The sequence below is a fragment of the Mobula hypostoma genome, chromosome 6 (genome assembly GCF_963921235.1).
Source record: "Mobula hypostoma chromosome 6, sMobHyp1.1, whole genome shotgun sequence".
Lineage (NCBI taxonomy): Eukaryota > Metazoa > Chordata > Chondrichthyes > Myliobatiformes > Myliobatidae > Mobula > Mobula hypostoma.
In genome coordinates, this window is record NC_086102.1 from 31,376,977 (window position 1) to 31,395,968 (window position 18,992).

General features: G+C 41.6%; 1 protein-coding gene across 1 annotated transcript in view; it reads right to left on the minus strand.

Annotated features, from left to right (window-relative positions):
- The window catches only part of LOC134347494 (5-hydroxytryptamine receptor 1F-like), a 199,568-nt gene that overhangs the window by 179,986 nt on the left and 590 nt on the right, over nt 1–18,992 (minus strand). The gene's annotated exons all lie outside the window — the stretch shown is intronic.

Sequence of the window (18,992 nt, forward strand, 5' to 3'; positions counted from 1 at the left end):
TCACTATTATTGATCTGCAACACGCGTTCTTTGCCATTCCAATGCCCCCGACTCACAGTATCTATTTGCATTCACTTTCCAAGGTCAACAATATACCTGGATGCGTCTCCCACAGGGATTTGTCCATTCACCAACAATTTTCTCCCAGATACTGCATAACCAGCTAAAAGTCTTGCAGTTTCCTGGCGGCCCGACGGTAATACAATATGTGGACGACCTCTCGCTGGCCAGCCCCTCCGAGTCTGCCAATGAACAGGATACCAATAGGCTCCTTAATGCCCTCCATTCCTGGGGATATGTGGTTCCTTGCCACAAGGTGAAACTCGGCCAACGCCAAGTAAAATTCCTGGGCACCCTACTTACTGCGTATGAGAGAGAGCTTACCACTGAACAGATAGCGCCCATTCTGGCGACCCCACCACCAACTACACCCAAGAGTATTAGAGCTTTCCTGGGAGTGGTAAACTTCTGCAGTCAATGGCTGCCCAATGTTGCCCTCTTAACCAAATACCTCTCACCCTTGGCATCGAGCCAGATGGCAGGACCCTTTGAGCTCACCCAGGAGCAAAGAGATGCCTTTGATAAGCTTAAACAGGTACTGGCTTGTCCTCTCTATGATCGTCCTTTCCAGTTATTCGTCAATATCTTGGAAGACTGTGCTACAGCAGTCCTTACTCAAATTCACAGGGATAGGAAACGGCCAGTAGCGTACTTCTCCACACGTCTAGATCCAGTAGCAAGGGGCCTGCCACCATGCTCACAAATACTCCCAGCCATTTATTCCCTGGTAATGACCGCCTCGAATATCGCTTTGCAGCAGCCGATGGTCATACATTCCTCGCATACTATTACTGCACTTCTGACCTCCCATCAGACCCAACACCTCACCCAAGCTAGGTTGAATAGATATGAGATAGCACTCCTTAATAACCCACTTCTCACCTTTGCCTACTGAAGACCATCAATCTTGCCACCTTTTTAGAAAGCTCACCTGAAGACCTCGCGGACCCACCCCATGACTGTTTAACGAGAAACCACTTCTTGACCACACCTCGCCCGGACCTCTCCGATGAGGCTTTTCCATCTGCGGATTTAACTCTCTACGTTGACGGTACCTCCTTCACCTCTGAACAGGGAACCCGCCTTAGCGGCTATGCCATTGTGAATGACTCGGCTGTGGTCGAGTCAGCAACCTTACAACCTCCTGTCTCAGCACAAAAGACAGAACTATTTGCCTTGACAAGAGCCTGTATATTGGCCAAGGATAAAGTAGCCAATATTTTTACTGACTCCCGTTACGATTTCAGTGTGGTTCATGACTTCGGGCAATTGTGGGCCCACCGAGGATTCCTCGCTTCCGCAGGGACCCCTATCCAGAATGCCTCGTATGAAAAGAACCTCCTCAGTGCCATCCTCCTCCCAAAACAATTGGCTATCATTAAGTGCTCAGCGCATCTCTCCGACTCCTCTACAGTCACCCAAGGTAATAATCTGGCGGACAGGGAAGCCAAATTAGCGGTGCAGACTGCCATTTATATTGTCTCCACGGCACAGAAATTGGCTTTGGCCTGCAGGGCGACCATAACAACGAAGAGTATTCCAGACATGGGCACTGTACAACAACTACAGGGGGACGCCCCGATTCTGAAAAACTCATCTGGAAGACGCGTGGGTGTTCGCACTCTGCGTCCGAGAGCCTCTGGCTCACTGCAGTTGGCCAAGTATGTATACCTGATGCTTTGTTACCTATGCTTATTGACTGCCTGCATACTGACACGCACCTTGGCAAGGAGGGAATGAGTAACATTTTATTACGCACCTGGTGGCACCCTAGATTGGAAGAGGCAGCACAAGAGAAAACACGATCACGTCTGATATGCCAACAAACAGATGCGGGAAAAGGAGTAAAATGTGCCCCAGGGAAAACCCCCTTGCCAAATGGTCCTTCTGAATGTATTCAGCTTAATTTTATCGAACTACCACATGTACACTGCTATAAGTATTGTTTAGAGATTGTAGATGTGTTCAGTAGATGGATTGAAGCCTTTCCGACCACGAATAATAAAGCTTCTATGGTGGTAAGGTTGTTACTTACGGAGATTATACCAAGATTCGGGGTACACAGACAGATAAGTTTGGACAATGGTGCTCATTTTGTGGGAAAAATAAATAAAGAGCTATGGCAGGTACTGCACATTAAACAGCAGTTTCATTGTGCCTACCACCCGAAGGCTTCAGGAATAGTGGAACGGGTTAACGGCACCCTGAAAAATAAGATGGCTAACTTAATGTCCCAAACCAGACTGAACTGGCTGAAGGTCCTTCCGTTAGCTTCGTATCATATGAGGAGTACTCCCCATTCCACTACTACTAGAGTATCAGCAGCTGAAATTGTTTATGGACATCCCGGAAGGACCCCATGGGATGCTAACACGCAGCCTCCCACCCAAGTTGACCTTAATGTTATGGGGGATGAATTACAAAGGTATTTCAAGCAATTAACATCCTCTCTAAAGTTTCCTCATTCTCAGGTGCAGGAGGCGTTTAAGCCACAGGAAAAACCAAAGGCGGGGTGGCCAGATTTGAAAATTGGAGATTCAGTACTGATAAGGGATTGGGAGCGCCCCAAGCTTGGACCCCAGCAGAAAGGACCTTTTCAGATCCTCCTCCAAATGCCCACAGCAGTAAAAGTACAAGGTCACGACCAGTGGATTCACCTGAGTGATTGTAAGCATTGGTCATCGGACGGAAAGTGATTATTGTTGGACTTGGACTCTTTATGTTTGTACTAACGGATACTTTGGAAAGTAATCTCTTTTATGAAATGCATATGCAATTATATGGAAATAGAACTGTATGTTACCCCTTAGCTCAATCTGTGCAGTCACTATTAGTGGCTAACCCATCTGCAAGGAGGTGGGAGGATTTAGCAGAAGAGGATAGGTCAGGCAGAGAGTGTAAAGGTGATAAGGGAAGGTTTACAAGAGGGAGTAGGGGACAGTGTATGGAAAGTCTGAATGGTACCTCTGGGTGACCCTCTGAGAATTGGCAATCCAAGTGCTGGGGAACTCAGTCCTGGCTAAAGGCACGAATGCAACAACATAACGATTGGAAAGACATTGGGTCAGTAACCCTAGCTGTAGGGACATCCAAAGCTAACCTTTCTGTTTCCGGGGATTAGGATGGGGTGTGTAATTGCCAATGTCCCTAAGAACATCCCCTGCATTGAAAAGCAGTGTCTGAATCATGACTGCAGAATAAAACAAGGGAAGTTTTCATGTACTTGTACTTGAGAAAGGTGTGTTTCCCTACCCAAAAGGAGTCAGTATGTATGTGGCCATTGTAATGGGACCCACATTTCTACAGGGACAATGTCACTGGCTTTCGCCTCAATATACCACTCCGAGCATACTTGGTATCAGAAAATATTTTCTTCTGGTAGCTCCACATGCTACCAGGCAAACAGCAGATATGTGCTCCTCTTTAACGGAACCTATACTACAGCTACCAATGTTCTACCTCCACTATTCGCAGTAGGAACGATCAGCCCTCTCACCGTTCCTTGCCCGCAGGAAGCCTGCGTTTGATAACGACTGGTGGCTCAATCCATCAGTAAAGAATTTTTGTGCGGATTATAAGGACCCAGTAACTCTGGAATCATCTTTGGGATATAGGTTCCTGAGTACTCTCTCTCTCTGGGGGGGTTCGGCAGGGACCATAGGTGCAAAAAATTGCAACTACCTCATCTGTGGGCTGACGGCATTGGGGAACAGCATAATGGAGGGCCTGAAGGCAATCAACCAAGAAATGGCAGAACTTCGACTTTACGCTCTGTAGACCGCTCTGCATGCAATGGACTATCAGTTAGCTCAGCAAGAAGGGGTGTGTGCCACAGTTGGGGATAAGTGCATCACTCATGTTAGGGATTACGTCTCTCATGCAATTCTAGAGTTTCAGGACCAGTTAGATAGTTTTAGGCAAGGGTCCGCCGGAGAAGGGTGGCTCAGCTGGTTGCTAGGGGGATCATGGGGCTCGTATCTCCTGCATGGGCTAATCATTCTTGTCATGATTATCATTGTGTGTTGTGTACTGATGACCTGTTTAAACACTTGCTGCAAAGCTTTCACTACCAAATTAGCGGCACTGTTTTCCGCCCCAATTTAATTGTGTTACCATGATATGATAAAAGGAGGAAATGAGATGTTAAAGGGTTAAAGGGGTTGGGAAATGATTTTCGGGCCCTTGTAAAAAAGTTGCTGCACATTTCTGTCTGTTCCATTCTGAGTAATCTGCCTGTGTTGCTTTCAGACTGACAATTTTGCAGAGATTGTGTTTTGTGGATTGGGTTCCATTTTTTTGTGTTTGTCTTGTAAGCTAGTTCTATCAGTTGGACAAAGGTTCAATACAACCTTACAATCCTTATTTCACTTGCAGGATAGGTGGTGGTAATTTAATTATATTCTGTCTAAAAAATGTGGAACTACGGTTGAAAAATGAGGAACTACCTCATCATGCACATTGTCTGAGTTTGATGACTTTTGCCTTTTAGGGTCACTAAGGGGTCTTTGTCTCAAAATATCACTCTTGCTGGGCGTGTGACTATGGGGGTAGCTAACAAATTGCTTCCTGCTACATGACAAAAAGGGTATAAAGAGACTTTGTATCTGTGTGCTTAGAGAGAGGCCCATGGTACCGACTCCTGTGTGCCTAAGAAGTGATCTCTCTCTCCAGTAGCAAGCTACTGATAAAAAGCTTTTGCTTTATCCTCCATAGTACTGTGTGTTCTTGCATCGGGAAGTAAGGTTTAACATTTTGGCTCTGATTTCCACCATTTGTCACTTCTTCCCTTTTTACAATACCTGGAACAAAGCAGTAACATCCTGATCATATCTTTGGTCAATAGCTTCCAACTCAATATGAGAATATTAAAATGTAAGCTCTGAAATTTTAACCTCTCACATCAGGCATTAACGCGGCTTCTCAGAGCTTTATTGACAATGAGTGTCAAATAACGAAGAGGAGATGAATGGAAACCTGTTTTGTGGAGTGGAGTCCTACCTAGCAAAGAAAGCATGTCTAAATGTGTGATGCATAAAATACATAAAGCAGACAAAGAGGAAAGTCTGTTATTATACTGTTCTGGATTGAAATAGACATCTCCCAGAGATACATAATCAGAGTCATAGCTCATGGGAGCCAATCGCTTACATATGATTTGCTTTCCCATGTAGAATTTTAATTGCAAGACTGTAAAAATGATATAAAAGAAATCTACATTTTTTGGATTAAAATGTTAATAATAAAGCTGCAAAGTATTGGAATTTAGTCTGATTGCTCTGTTGGCAGGTGCCATGGAAACAGGATGAGTTCTGCAGGCAAATCAATAGCTTGAAGTCCATTGTGTTCCTATTGTCACAGCACAGACTTAGCTCCTTGGCTCATTTTGGAATTAGAATTGGTTTATTATTGTCACAGGTACTGAGATACAATGAAAAACTTGTCTTACATACTGTTCATACAGATGAAATTATTCCACAGGTAGAACAATAGCAATGCAGAAGAAAGCATAACAGCTACCAAGAAAGTGCAGTGCAGAAAAACAGTAAGGTTCAAAACACTAACGAGATAGACTCTTGATCTCACAATCTATCTCATTGTACTAGGGAACAATTTAATAGTCTTTTGAAATGCCTTCTTCACCACTGACATAACTGTAGAACTTTGAACCTCATCGTCCATGGTATGGCACTGACCAGCAGCAGAGTTTTATGCCATCGCAAGGGGGTGAAGAAGTTTGCTGAGGGAGGGGTGCGGGATGTGGGGTGGTGACATAGGGCCAAACAAATCTAAAGCTCTTTGACAGTCTGCTATGCTATTCCCCATGCTGAGCCAGCTGTCAAACTTGTCAAGAACGATGAACGCCTCTTATATTTTCCCCACAAGATCCAGTCCAATGCTACATTCATTGTGTGCAAGTTCTGTGCTAATGCCTACCACCAGAACCCCCAGCTCTGAGGTCAAGAGTGCAGGAGCTAGGGGACTACAGCTCCAGCACTGGGTACTATCCATGGTGAATGACAACCAGTTTACTTTCCTCTTTCAGCTGGCTGTTAAAGAGCCATGTTTTAGAAAATGGTGCGTTCAAAGAGGAGAACCAGATAAAAATAAGAAATATCTGCATTTATTGTATACTTTTCACAACATTAGAATATCCCTAAGTCGTTACTTTGGAGTGTAATCACTGTTCAAATATCAAAAACACAGCTATCAATTTGTATGTAGTAGCAACCCCACAAGACGGTCATAATTGAAAAAGTACTAGCAATGTCATTGGTGTAATTCCCTGCCTGCCTGCGAAATGAATGTTTTACATCCATCCAGGATGACAGATGGAGTCGTATCCTAAAGACATCAGCGTTGCCAGTGTAGTCTTCCCTTGGTGTTGCCCTAGAGCACCGATCTGGAATTGTGTTCAAGTTCCTTGTGACTCAAGGGCAAGAAGACTGTGATAAATTATCACTTAATGAAACATATAAAAAGAGAAAAGTCAATATCAATGTGACTTTCCTTCAAAATATGCTCAATAGCTGATATTGTGTAAGCTTCACGATACGATCAAATTTAGACATACTAAAAGAATGCCAAAATTAAATAAAATTACAGCTTGTTTTAAGATTTCTCACACTACTGCTTTCCCTTTATTTTTGAAGTACAATATATCACGATCACATTTCTACTATTCTCTTCTTAAAGTCCTGTTGAGCAAATGTGGCCAAATGTTGAATGTTGGGGTTAGGCAACTACTGTTTATGACCGCAGCTTTTTCTGAGAAATGCAGAGTCACTGCAAACATCCTCATTAAGTAAACCCACTGCTTCTGCTCTAGTCCCTGTCCAAGAGTAATTAGCAGATGATGTTTTCTTCATATGAGAGCAAGGGGGCTTACAACATGAGAACATTGACGGCAATGTCAGAATACTGCAGAGTTTAAAGTATTATAATGGAAGCAGCGTTTTTTTTATAGAACAGATTAAATGAGTGGTTTGCTAAGATAACAACCACAAATATTTAATTGCCAGGGGCTCTAAATGAGGTGCAGGGGATCAGCAGAAGAATACTTAAGCAGGATCAACTAAGAAGAGATGAATGGGTTACCAAAAGATTGGAGGCAAATTAAAGAAACAGGGTTTGAAACTATTCCAGTCTAATGAACAACGGTCTCTCTGCTGCATTGGTTAATATAAGACTAATTCAAGATGGCCTCCTGGAACTTCCGCAGTCATGGGCCTATAGAAAATAATGTGGTACCTCTTTATAGGCTGCTGCCTCTCAGATACTGAGCCCAGTTTTCATAAGACCATACGACACAAGAGCAGAATTAGACATTTAGCCCATTGAGTCTGCTCCACCATTCTATCATAGTTGATGTATTACACATCTCAACCTTATTCTCCTACCTTCTCCCCATAACATTTAACTTCCTTGCTCAACCGGGACATACCAACCTCTGCTTTAAATATTCCCAATGATTTGGCTTCCATAGCTATCATTGGCAAAGAATTCCACAGATTCACCCTACCCTTTCATGCATGGAAGTAAATACCAAATCTGACACTGAACTTCTGAATCAGGAAACAGGCATCAGGTACCTTATAAGTGTATTCAAATTGCTAAACCCAGCCAGGATGTGATGTGTAGTGTAATCCCCCCCATCACTAAAGGGAGGGAAAATGCATTCCATGTACTTTCACACTCAGGAGACTCTTGAGTACTTCAGTCCTCACACTGATTCCATGCGAAAAGTCAAGGCAAACAACAGCCCTGAGCGCATCGCTTAATATGCATTAAGAAAAATCCCCAAATCCCACCAGAAGCAAGGGGCTAAATAAAAGGTTCTGATGGTACATTGAGATTTGTAATCCTGACAAGGATATGAAAATCATAAGATCATTGAATGTTTACAGCACAGAAATTCATGTCTGCACAAGCTCTCTGACAGTGCAATTCAATGGCGCCTCCCAATGGTTCATTCTCTGTATCCTTGCAGGTTTTTCTCTACCATGCGTCTCTCCAAATCCCTCCTCAAGGGCAAATTGGAATCAGCCTTCACCACAACTGCAGGAAGAACATTCCAGATTCCAACCACACACTGTGAAAGGAAACTTATTTTCCTCAAACCACGACTAATTTTCATCCCTTTATTTTAAAGATGTCCAAATCTTTAGCTTCTTCACCTATGGAAGCAGCCCGCCAATATCCATTCTGTCCTGATCTCTCTTCGCTTTATATACTTCTATCAAGGCTTTCCTCAGTCTTCCCCTCTTCGAAGAAAACAGTCTCAGCATTTTTAATCTATCATCTAACTATAATACTTCATCTCAGGAACCATTCTCATAAATCTTTTCTGGATTCTCCCTAATGCCTTTGCATTGTCCCTATAAAGAGCTCTGACTTAATCACTCACGCAAAAGGCAGGACCTCTGACAGAGCTGTAATCCTTCCAATAATGCATTAGATTACAATGTTTAAATTCCTGAGACTGAACATGATTCCCCAATCCTATGCCTCAGAGAAAACCTCCGGTAAGTCAAAGATGTCTGAATTAGTGTCTTGATTAATGACCTTACTATATGAAACTCCTTTGTTTGATTTGCCTCTCCAAAGAAATAAGTTTAGCCAAGGAAATTAATATTTCTTTATTTGCGATTTAAGAAAATTACCAAATAATTCTTACACAACGGAAGTATAAATCCAGCCTAAAGCATTCCCAAGGCCATAACTTCATGAGATGGAGCGTTTACTTATTTTCCTAAGTTTCCTTTCAATTGTTTTCCTCCTTAATTTCATCATAAAACATATAACAAGATTCATATATCACATTTTGCAGGGATTACAATTTAATTAACCACTAATAGATACTGCGGAGTGTGTTTTTGACAGGTATTCCCCCACTCTGCACTTCTAACAATAAAAGCCACAATAAAGGTTGTTTATATAAGTGGAGTTAGACCACAAGACCATAAGAAATAGGAGCAGAATTATAAAACGCAAACAACAGGAATTCTGCAGATGCTGGAAATTCAAGCAACACACATCAAAGTTGCTGGTGAACGCAGCAGGCCAGGCAGCATCAGGATCAGGAAATAATCAACTTCTGCCTTAAATATACCAACAGACTTGGCTTCTAATGCAGTCAGTAGCAGACCATTCAACAGATTCACTACTCTCTGGCTAAGAAATTCCTCCTTACCTCTGTTTGAAAGGTCACCCCTTTATTTTGAAGCTGTGCCCTCTAGTTCCGGATACCCTCACCACAGAAAACATCCTCTCCTCATCCACCCTATATAGTCCTTTCAACTTCTGGTAGGTTTCAATGAGATCCCCCCTGCACTCTTCTGAATTCCAGTGAGTACAGACCCAAAGCTACCAAACGTTCCGCATATGTTAACCCCTTCATTCCTGGAATATTCCTTGTGAACCTCCTCTGGATTCTTTCCAATGACAATATATCCTTTCTGAAATATGGGCTCTAAAACTGTTGACAATACTCCAAGTAAGAGATGTAAGTGGGCTAAGAGATATTAAGCATATTGATTAAAGCTAATTATATATATTTAAATATTAAATTGCCCTTGAAATTCTACTGGGCAGCACATTTATTTTGTAAGCTAAACACTGGAATTTCACTAAAAACCTCAAATTACTAAAGTCTGTTGCTGAATAACTTCGAGGTGTTACTGGAGTTAAATTAGTTTATTATTGTCACAAGCACTGACTTACAGTGAAAAACTTGTCTTGAATTATGTTCATACAGATCAATTCATTACAACAATGCATTGAAGTAGTCGAAGGTGAAACAATTAAGAATGCAGAATGAAGTGCTACAGTTAAAAAGAAAGTTTACTGCAGGCAGTCAATAGGGTGAAAGGCCCTAACAAGGTCGATTGTGAGGTCAAGAGTTCACCTTATTACTCTAGGAAACTGTTCTGTAATCTTATAACAGCCGGGAAGAAACTGCCTTGAGGATTGTAGTATGTGCTTTTAGTCATTTGTATCTTTTGCCAAATTGGAAGAGGGGAGAAAAGAGAAAAGGTCCAGGCAGGGGGGGATGGTGGTGTAAGGTCTTTGACTATGCCAGCTGCTTTACATAAGGCACGAAGAAGTGCAGTTGGAGTCCAAAGAGAGGCTGTTTTTCATGATGTGCTGAAACACTGTCCACAACTCCCTGCAGTTTCTTACAGTCACGGGCAGAGCAGTTGCCAAATCAAGCAACGGTGCATCCAGATCAGATGCTGTCTATGGTGCATCAATGAAAATTGATGAGGGTCAAGTGGGACATACCAAATTTCATTAACCTTCTAATGTAGTAAAGGCACTGGTGAGCTCTCTTGGTTATGGCCTCAATATGGTTGACCAGAACAGGCTATTGGTAATCTTCATTTCTGGGAACTTAAAGTTCTCAACCTTCTGGCCCTCAGTATGACACCTCTTCCTGATAGGTACCGACTCACCTCTTGATGAGTACCAACACCACTTCCTGAAATCAATAATCAGCTCTTTTATTTTGCTGATATTGAGGGAAACGTTGCTGTCATGACCTCATACTACTGGATTCTCTCTCTCCTTCCCATACTGCAAAATATCATTATTTGATATATGGTCCAGTACGGCGGTAACACCTGAAAACTTGTAAATGGAGTTAGTGCAGAATCTGGTCATTAATTACTGAGTGTCTAGTGAGTAGTGGGTATAATGTGGAGTGCCAGTGCTGAGATAATCGTGGCAGTGCTGTTGTTGTCTGTACTTACTGATTGTGGTCTGTTGGTCAGTAAATCAGGATCCAGTTGCAAAGGGAAGTGTTGAATTACAGGTATAGAAGTTTAGAAATATGTTTGCTGGGAATTATAGTATTGAACAAAGAGTTGTCCAGTCTAACATTGATGTTTTCACTGTCCAGATGCTCTAGAGATGAGTGCAGGGCCAGGGGGATAGTATTTACCAAGGACCTGTTTTGGCAGCAGGTAAATTGCTGTGGGTTAAGGTTGACTTCAAGGCTGGAATTAACGCACACCATGAACAGCCTTTCAAATCAGTTCATGGTGGTGGATATCAGAACCAACAGACTATAGTTATTAGGTACAGACCACAAGACCATAAGACATGGATAGAAACAGAAGTAGGCCACTCGGCCCATTGAGTCTGTTTCACCATTTCATTATGGCTGATTTATTATCCCTCTCAACCCATTTCTCCTAAACTTCTCTCTGTAACCTTTGACACTCTTATTAATCAAGTACAGGTGTCCCCCGCTTTACGAAACCTCACTGTTACGAAAGACCTACATTATCTACCCGTTTTCACTAACAGAAGGTGTTTTCACTGTCACGAAGAAAGGCAGCGCGCAATAAAAAATCAGCACGCAATAAAAAAAATCGGCGCACGCCCCGAGCAGCCGCTCTCCTCTGGATTCAGAATGGCATTCTCGCCGGCATTACTTAAGCACGTGCCTGTGAGCAGCCGTTTGCAAGATAAGTTCTAAAGTATCAGAAAAGCCTAAAAGAACTTGTAAGGGTGTTGCACTTAGCATAAAACTAGATATAATTAAGCGTTTCGATCGAGGTGAACGAAGGACAAAGTGAGTTTGGCTTGTGGAAGTTGTTGAAGATAATGTTGACAACAGGAATTTTGCAGATGCTGGAAATTCAAGCAACACACATCAAAGTTGCTGGTGAACGCAGCAGGCCAGGCAGCATCTCTAGGAAGAGGTACAGTCGACGTTTCAGGCCGAGACCCTTCGTCAGGACTAACTGAAGGAAGAGCTAGTAAGAGATTTGAAAGTGGGAGGGGGAGGGCGAGATCCAAAATGATAGGAGAAGACAGGAGGGGGAGGGATGGAGCCACGAGCTGGACAGGTGATTGGCAAAGGGGATATGAGAGGATCATGGGACAGGAGGTCCAGGGAGAAAGCCGGAATTTATTAATTTATTATGGCAAACGGTTCGTAAGCCGGAACTTCATAAAGCGAAGAAGGAATTAGACCATAAGACCATAAGACAAAGGAGCAGAAGTAGGCCATTTGGCCCATCGAGTCTGGATATAGGTAGCAGTCTTCTGGTTTATGGCTGATGTGCAACTGACCTGTCTGCAGAAGGAATACTGAGCAGGCACACTAATATCAAATTAAAGCAACCCAATCTTGCCAGAGGAACTAAGAGGTTCATGAAGCATATTTAGGGTTAGGGCTAAGTGTCATTGGCTTGGGTCCATTGAGTTCCTCCAGCAAATTGCTCTTTGCTCCACATCGAGCATCTGCAGCCCCTCATGCCTCCAATGACACTCTACATGTTGACATCACTTTCTCAAAGTTCTTCTATATATGCAAGGTACAGAGGCAATCTACGCTACTCACCTAAAACTGTCACAAATAGGAAGCCGGGTGCTATTTTAGAGGAACATAAAATAGCCTAATCATACCTGACCAACTACCAGAGATTCCAAGGCAATAATTATCTTCACCAATTGCCCTCCAGATAACTGCCTAATCTCCTGCTGAACCAGCCCCACAACATCACTCTTACTGTTTCCCTTAATACTACCTCCATTGTGGCTAGATCTATTCCAACCTGCCCCAATTGTTTGCTGTCCCCAAATCAGCAGATCTGACAAAGGAGAGTATTTATGTGCACAAAATGTAGAAAGCCCCTCTTTATTAAAAAAAATGTCCTCTGGAGATTCAGGCATGGTGTACGTTCCTTTCTGGGAATCTCAAACAAGATTGTTTCTTTTTAGGTTCTGCACAATTTGTTGACAATTACGTGGACACTAATTTCTAGAAAACAGCAACCTCAACCATTCTTCTGCCTGGTGCATGCTTTTTTTTTTGCGTTCTTAACTTAAACTGAAGCAATCTGAAATAAATATGTAGTTGATGACCGAACAATTGATTATACAATTATTGCATTAGTCCTGTCCCCTAAAATAAACCGTGAAGTAAACAAATATTTCCATCCTGCTTTGTTCCATTATTGTCATTTTATTGATATTATCCTGTAACACATTGCTCTTGACAAGATGCTTTGAAGTACTGCAGCTTTTTACATCCTTCTTGAGTTCCATCACTTTTCTGGAGGTTGCATACTCCTTAAGAGGTGGCTCGAGTTTAGTTATCATTTGCCAACTCTTAACAACAAACAGGTCAGTCTGCCAAGACAGAGCAAAGCAGCAAGATAAAATACGATTAATAATCATTTTTAAAGGATTACACCAGACGTATCCGGATCTGGAACGAAGAGCCTTTGATTCTCATTCTGTGGCATTGCTGTGCATGACTGCTGCAAAAGCAGTCACTGGAACTGTGGCTCTTTCTGCTCAAGTGCCTCAAAACAGTAGATGTTGTGCTCCAATTGATGAGATTGCAGCAAAGCTGCTTCCTACTCCTGCCTTGCAGTGGCAGATTGACTGAGCATACATGAATGAACTGAGTAGGAAAGGTTTGCCTGATCATCACTCCTCGATCCATATACACCACTGTGCAAAGATCTTACGCATGTTCATACAGCTAGGGTACCTAAGACCTTTGTAATAATTTTATGTATTGCACTTACTGCTGCAGCAACTCAAAAATAAATTTAATGACATATGTGAGTAATGATAAACCTGATACTGATATGGGTCTCTATTGTGGACTGAGGGTGAGAAGGGGACAAGGAGAGGGAAGAGAGCAGGAAGCACCAGAGACTTTCTGTAATGATCGATAAATCAACCGTTGGGAATCAAGACCTTGTCTGGTGTTTCAGGGCTGGGTGTGTCTACACCAGTGCCTGCCATCCCCCACCCCAGCACTCCTTCTCTACCACCTGTCCCACGTCCCTCCCATGGCACTCCACCCTCGTCATTCCCCTCATCCTTTGTTCCCACTAGATTTACAAACTCACTCTCTGCTCTACGTTGACAATTACAGTACTATACTTGAAAATATAACACTAAGCTATCTTTAATCATGCAGTCACTTGGGAGAGATAACAGAGCATTCATGCAATCACTTGGGAGAGATAACGGAGAGCATTTTTACAATTTATTAATTATCAGTAACAATTTGCTATTAAATTCTGCATGACAATTATTGTAATAGACTCAGAACAATGGACCTATTGGTTTAGCATTATCATATTGTCCTAATAGATATTCCTACTGAAGTAAATCTAGTTCACCAAGATGTCTTGAAGTAAAGAAGAGACCCTAAAGTGGTATTAAGAGGCATCTAAACAGATCAGCAAGCAAGACAAAAAGCTGTTACCTGGACTAAGGTAACACAGAAAGTACTGGAGGATATTAGCAGGTCAGGTAGCATCTATGGAAATGAATAAACAGTCGACGACTGGGAATGAGATCCTTCATCAGGACCTTAGTCCTAGTACATATCAAAAGGCAAGATGATTTTAATGTGTAAGACTATTCTTAAAAAGGAAGGCAGTAATTTCATTCTAGTATTCTGACCTGGAAGTACATCCCTTAACAAGAGCAAATAAATTTTAAATGTCTTAAAAATGTACAATTTAGACAGGCAATGTTAAATACAAATTCACATCAATTCTCTAGCTTACAAATAACATTTGACTTCATTATGAACAATATCATGGAAGACATGTTTGGGATTAGTAAATAAAATGGGGGGGGGCTGGTTTGAATATAATGACAAACAAGTCAATTTATCCAATAACAATACATGGCCTTGCCCTTTTTACAATGTTAGAGTTTATTGAATGTGTTTGAGGACACTGATTATACAAAAAGAAAAAAAAAGTCACTCATTCCCAAGCCTCTACCATTGCTAGAACTATTTGGAAACATAATTGATACAAAACAGTTTATGGAAATAAATTACTTCACTAGTGATATTCATAATAACATTGTGATATTCCCAACAAAATAGGTCTATTAAAAAAGGGGATCAGTCATACCAGAGCCCAAAAAGAGTACAGTGAGCTGCCGGAACAATTATCATCTATTGGCACTCCTATCAATATCTACTGTGATGAAGTTCTTTGAAAGGTTGGTCATGGTTAGAATCAACTCCTGCCTAAGCAAGAATCTGAACCTGCTGCAATTTGCCTATTGACACAATAGGTCTTCAGCGAATGTAATCTCACTGACTCTCCACAGTATTTGACCACCTGGACAATAGCAAAACTTGTCAGGCTGCTGTTTATCGAGTTAAGCTCAGTATTCAACTCGATCATACCCTCAGCTCCAATTAAAAAGCTCCGAAACCTGGGCCCCTGTATCTCCCCTCTGCAATTCAATCCATGGCTTCCTCACCTGGAGACCACAGTCTGCAGACGGGAATTAAATCTGCTCCTTGCTGTCAATCAACACTTGTGCACCTCAAAGATGCGTGCTTAGCCCTCTACTCTTTCTATACCCACAAATATGTGATTAAGCACAACTCAAATGCGATCTATAAATTTGCTGACGACATAACTGTTGTTGGCAGCATTTCAGATGGTGATAAGGCGGCATACGGGAGCAAGATGAATCAGCTGGGTGAGTGGTGTCACAGCAACAACCTTTTATTCAATGTCAGTGAGACCAAGGAATTGATTGAGGACTTCAGGAAGGGGAAGTTGAGGGAATACACACCAGTTGTCAATGAGGGTTCAGAGTTAGAAAAGGTAATAAGCAGTTTCATGTTTCTGGGTATCAACATCTCTGAGGATTTAACCTGGGCCCAACATATTGATGCAATTACAACGAAGGCATGAAAGCAGCTATATTTCATTAGGAGTTTGAGGCAAATTGGTATGTCACTAAAGACGCCTGCAAACTTTTTTTTTAAAAACAGACATACTGTGGAGAGCATTCAAACCATCACCATCAAGTATGGAAGGTCCACAGCACAGGATTAGAAAAAAGCTATCGAAAATTGTAAACTCAAGCAGCTCCATCATGAGCACTAGCCTCCTCAGGCTAGTGATGCCTGAAAAAGGTGGCATCCATCATTAAGGACCCCCATCACCCAGGATGTACTGCCTTCTTATTGCTATCATCAAGGAGGAGATACAGGAGCCTAAAGACACACATTCAACATTTCAGTAACAGCTTCTTCCCCTCCGCCACTAGATTTCTGAATGGACAATGAACCTGTGAACACTACCTGTTTTTTTCCTCCTCTGTTTGTACCATATAATTTTCCTTTTTACATAAAACTATTGTAATTCATAATTTTTATTATGTATTGCAATGTACTTCTGCCACTAAGCAACAGATTTCACAGTGTGTGCTAGTGCTACCAAACAGGATTCTGATCCCCTTCACTTCAGGTCTATTATAATAATTGTTACAGAGAAATTAATAACAAATCATTACCATCTCAGCACTGGGAGTTAAGAGTAGACAGGTTCACAGCAAATTAATGCTGCTTATAGATTATCTCTATTGTTCAAATAGTATTTCAAAGCAACAGTAATAATTATTCATTATAACTCAGTGATGTTGTACACCATAAATTCTCACAGCTATTAAGGAATAAATAAAAGTTATAAGGAATAGCGATGACTTCTCAGCATAGGCTTTTAATTCCTTCATTGTGCAATAATTTTTAAAAATATATTTGCTACATCTAGCATGTTGCTAATATACCAGGGAAAGCATGTTAATAAAACATCTCCAAGATACATCGTGGCATCAGTTTAAAACTATAAACTGAGCAGAGCAGGAAAAAGATAGAAGTACACACAAGTTAATATAAACACCAACATGATGTAAATGGCCTTTTCTGCATTGTGAAAACTACTTAGTTCATTGCAAATTACTTCTTATCTTTGAGATTCACTCAGAAATTGTCTCTGCAGGCATTCAGTGGCATGTATACAAAATGACAGGGTTTGTCACAGGCTGTTACATCATTCAAAATAATTTGCTAGAATCATAATGAAATACTCATGCTAGTCAACTTCACAAAATACAAGTGAAACTTCACCAACGAAACTATTCGTTTTTGAAAATAACAATTAGAATTAGTTAAAAAGAATTTTTAACAGTAGTACACTGCCTACAATTCTCCCTGGTGAAGAAAGACACACCATTTGATGCACATTAAAGTTGAGGGAACTCAATATTTAGATTTGATGTTATACCTTTATACCTGGTGTTTGTGTGCTGTGCTGCTGTTTTCTTAAACACCTAACCTCATCCCTACTGCTTCTTAACCTGTGATATCTTAAATATCACCCACCTCCTCCTCCTTCTCCTTCTCCATCAGTGCCCATTCTCATCAGACTGGGGATATTTTCACTTTCTGTACTTTTAAAGGTTAACTCGCCCAGCTAAGCCATATTGTCATGAGTGAAATTTTTTGGAATTTCATAAATGATCCTTATCTCTGAGAGAGCACGTGATTGTACTGAACTACAATGGTAATATACCACCTTTATCTGTAGCACAGGCTCAGTGGCTATTTTACTAAGTACATTTGCTTGTTAATGCAAATATCTAATCAGCAACTCAATGCATTTAAAAATGCAGACATGGTCAAGAGGTTCAGCTGTTGTTCAAATTAAACACCAGAATGGGCGAGGGATGTGATCTAAATGACTTTGACTTGGTGTCAAGCGGGGTAACTTGATTATCTCAGAGGCTGCTGGTCTCCTGGGATTTTCATGCACAAGAGTCTTTGGAGCTTTCAGCGAATGGTTCGCAAAGCGAAATAAACACGTCCAGCGAGCCCCACTTCTGTGGACGAAAGCGCCTTGTTAATGAGACAGGTCCCAGGAGAACGGCCAGACTGGTTCAAGCTGTCAGGAAGGGACGGTAACACAAATAACCACTATTACAACAGTGGTGAACGCACATGTCGACCCTTGTAGTGACTGGGCTAGCCGCAGCAGAAGACCACGACCACAGAAGGTGCCTAATAAAGTGGTCACTGACGTATATTTATTTATTCTAGGATTCAGTGCACTGAAGGTTCATTAGACTGATTGCTAGGATAAGAGTTGTCTTATAAGAAAGACAGCTGTCTTATGAGAAAACATTAAGTCGATAAGGACTGAACTCTGAAAATTAGAAGATCAAGAGGCAATTTCATTGAAATATACAAAGCTCTGAGGCACTTGTCAGGACAGGTGTTTTCCTCCTGTGAAGTAATTGAGAACTAAAGGCCGGTGGCAGCCTCTGAGTTTGCTTACCTAATAATAACACGGGAATGAATCTTTTTTTTCTCATGAGGACTATCAAGCTTTTCTCTATCCCGGGAGAGCAATACAGGCTGAGCAAGATTTTTGTTAAAAAAATGGAAATCGGTCTGGAGCAGGAAAGTGGCAAATGTCGGCCAATTTCTGATTGATTGAATTAAGGAACGTGATCGACGGGCCACCTGGCCTACTCTCACTCAGATTCCGTACGTCTACTGAGCACTTCATCGCGAACAGTTCTATTAATTTGGGGAGTCCTGGATTTAACTGCAAGAGCTTCGCTGGGTAAGTTAGCAACGTCTCAATGCCTTTCCCCATCGAGCTGAAAATTATAAACGATAGATTGCATCCGGGAGATAAAGGATGATGGAAGGAATAAAAAATAACAAAGCGAGACACGATTAAAGTATGTTAGCAGCAAAATAAGGAGAAAACCGAAAGCGAATGTGTAAAGGACGCGTTGTAGGTTAAGCCATGGCAATGATTGACACGTTATTTCGCAAGGTTTATCGTTTAGCCTGGACACCATTGCCAGCAATTAAACAAAATAATATCACAGAGTGTTGGACGTGCCAAAGATGAAATTCATTTAAATATTTCTTACTTAAAGACCACGCAGAGGAATATGTTCTCACGTACTATTAATAAGATCAACAATGACAGACTACGCATTTCTCGTCCGCGTTTGAGCTCCTAGGAGCAAATTCTATCGCTTCCTATTAGTTCACCACTTACACAGGGAGCGTCTTCTATCAGCCAAGAGTTTGGTCCACACATTTGTAGAAGTAAAACGTACTCATG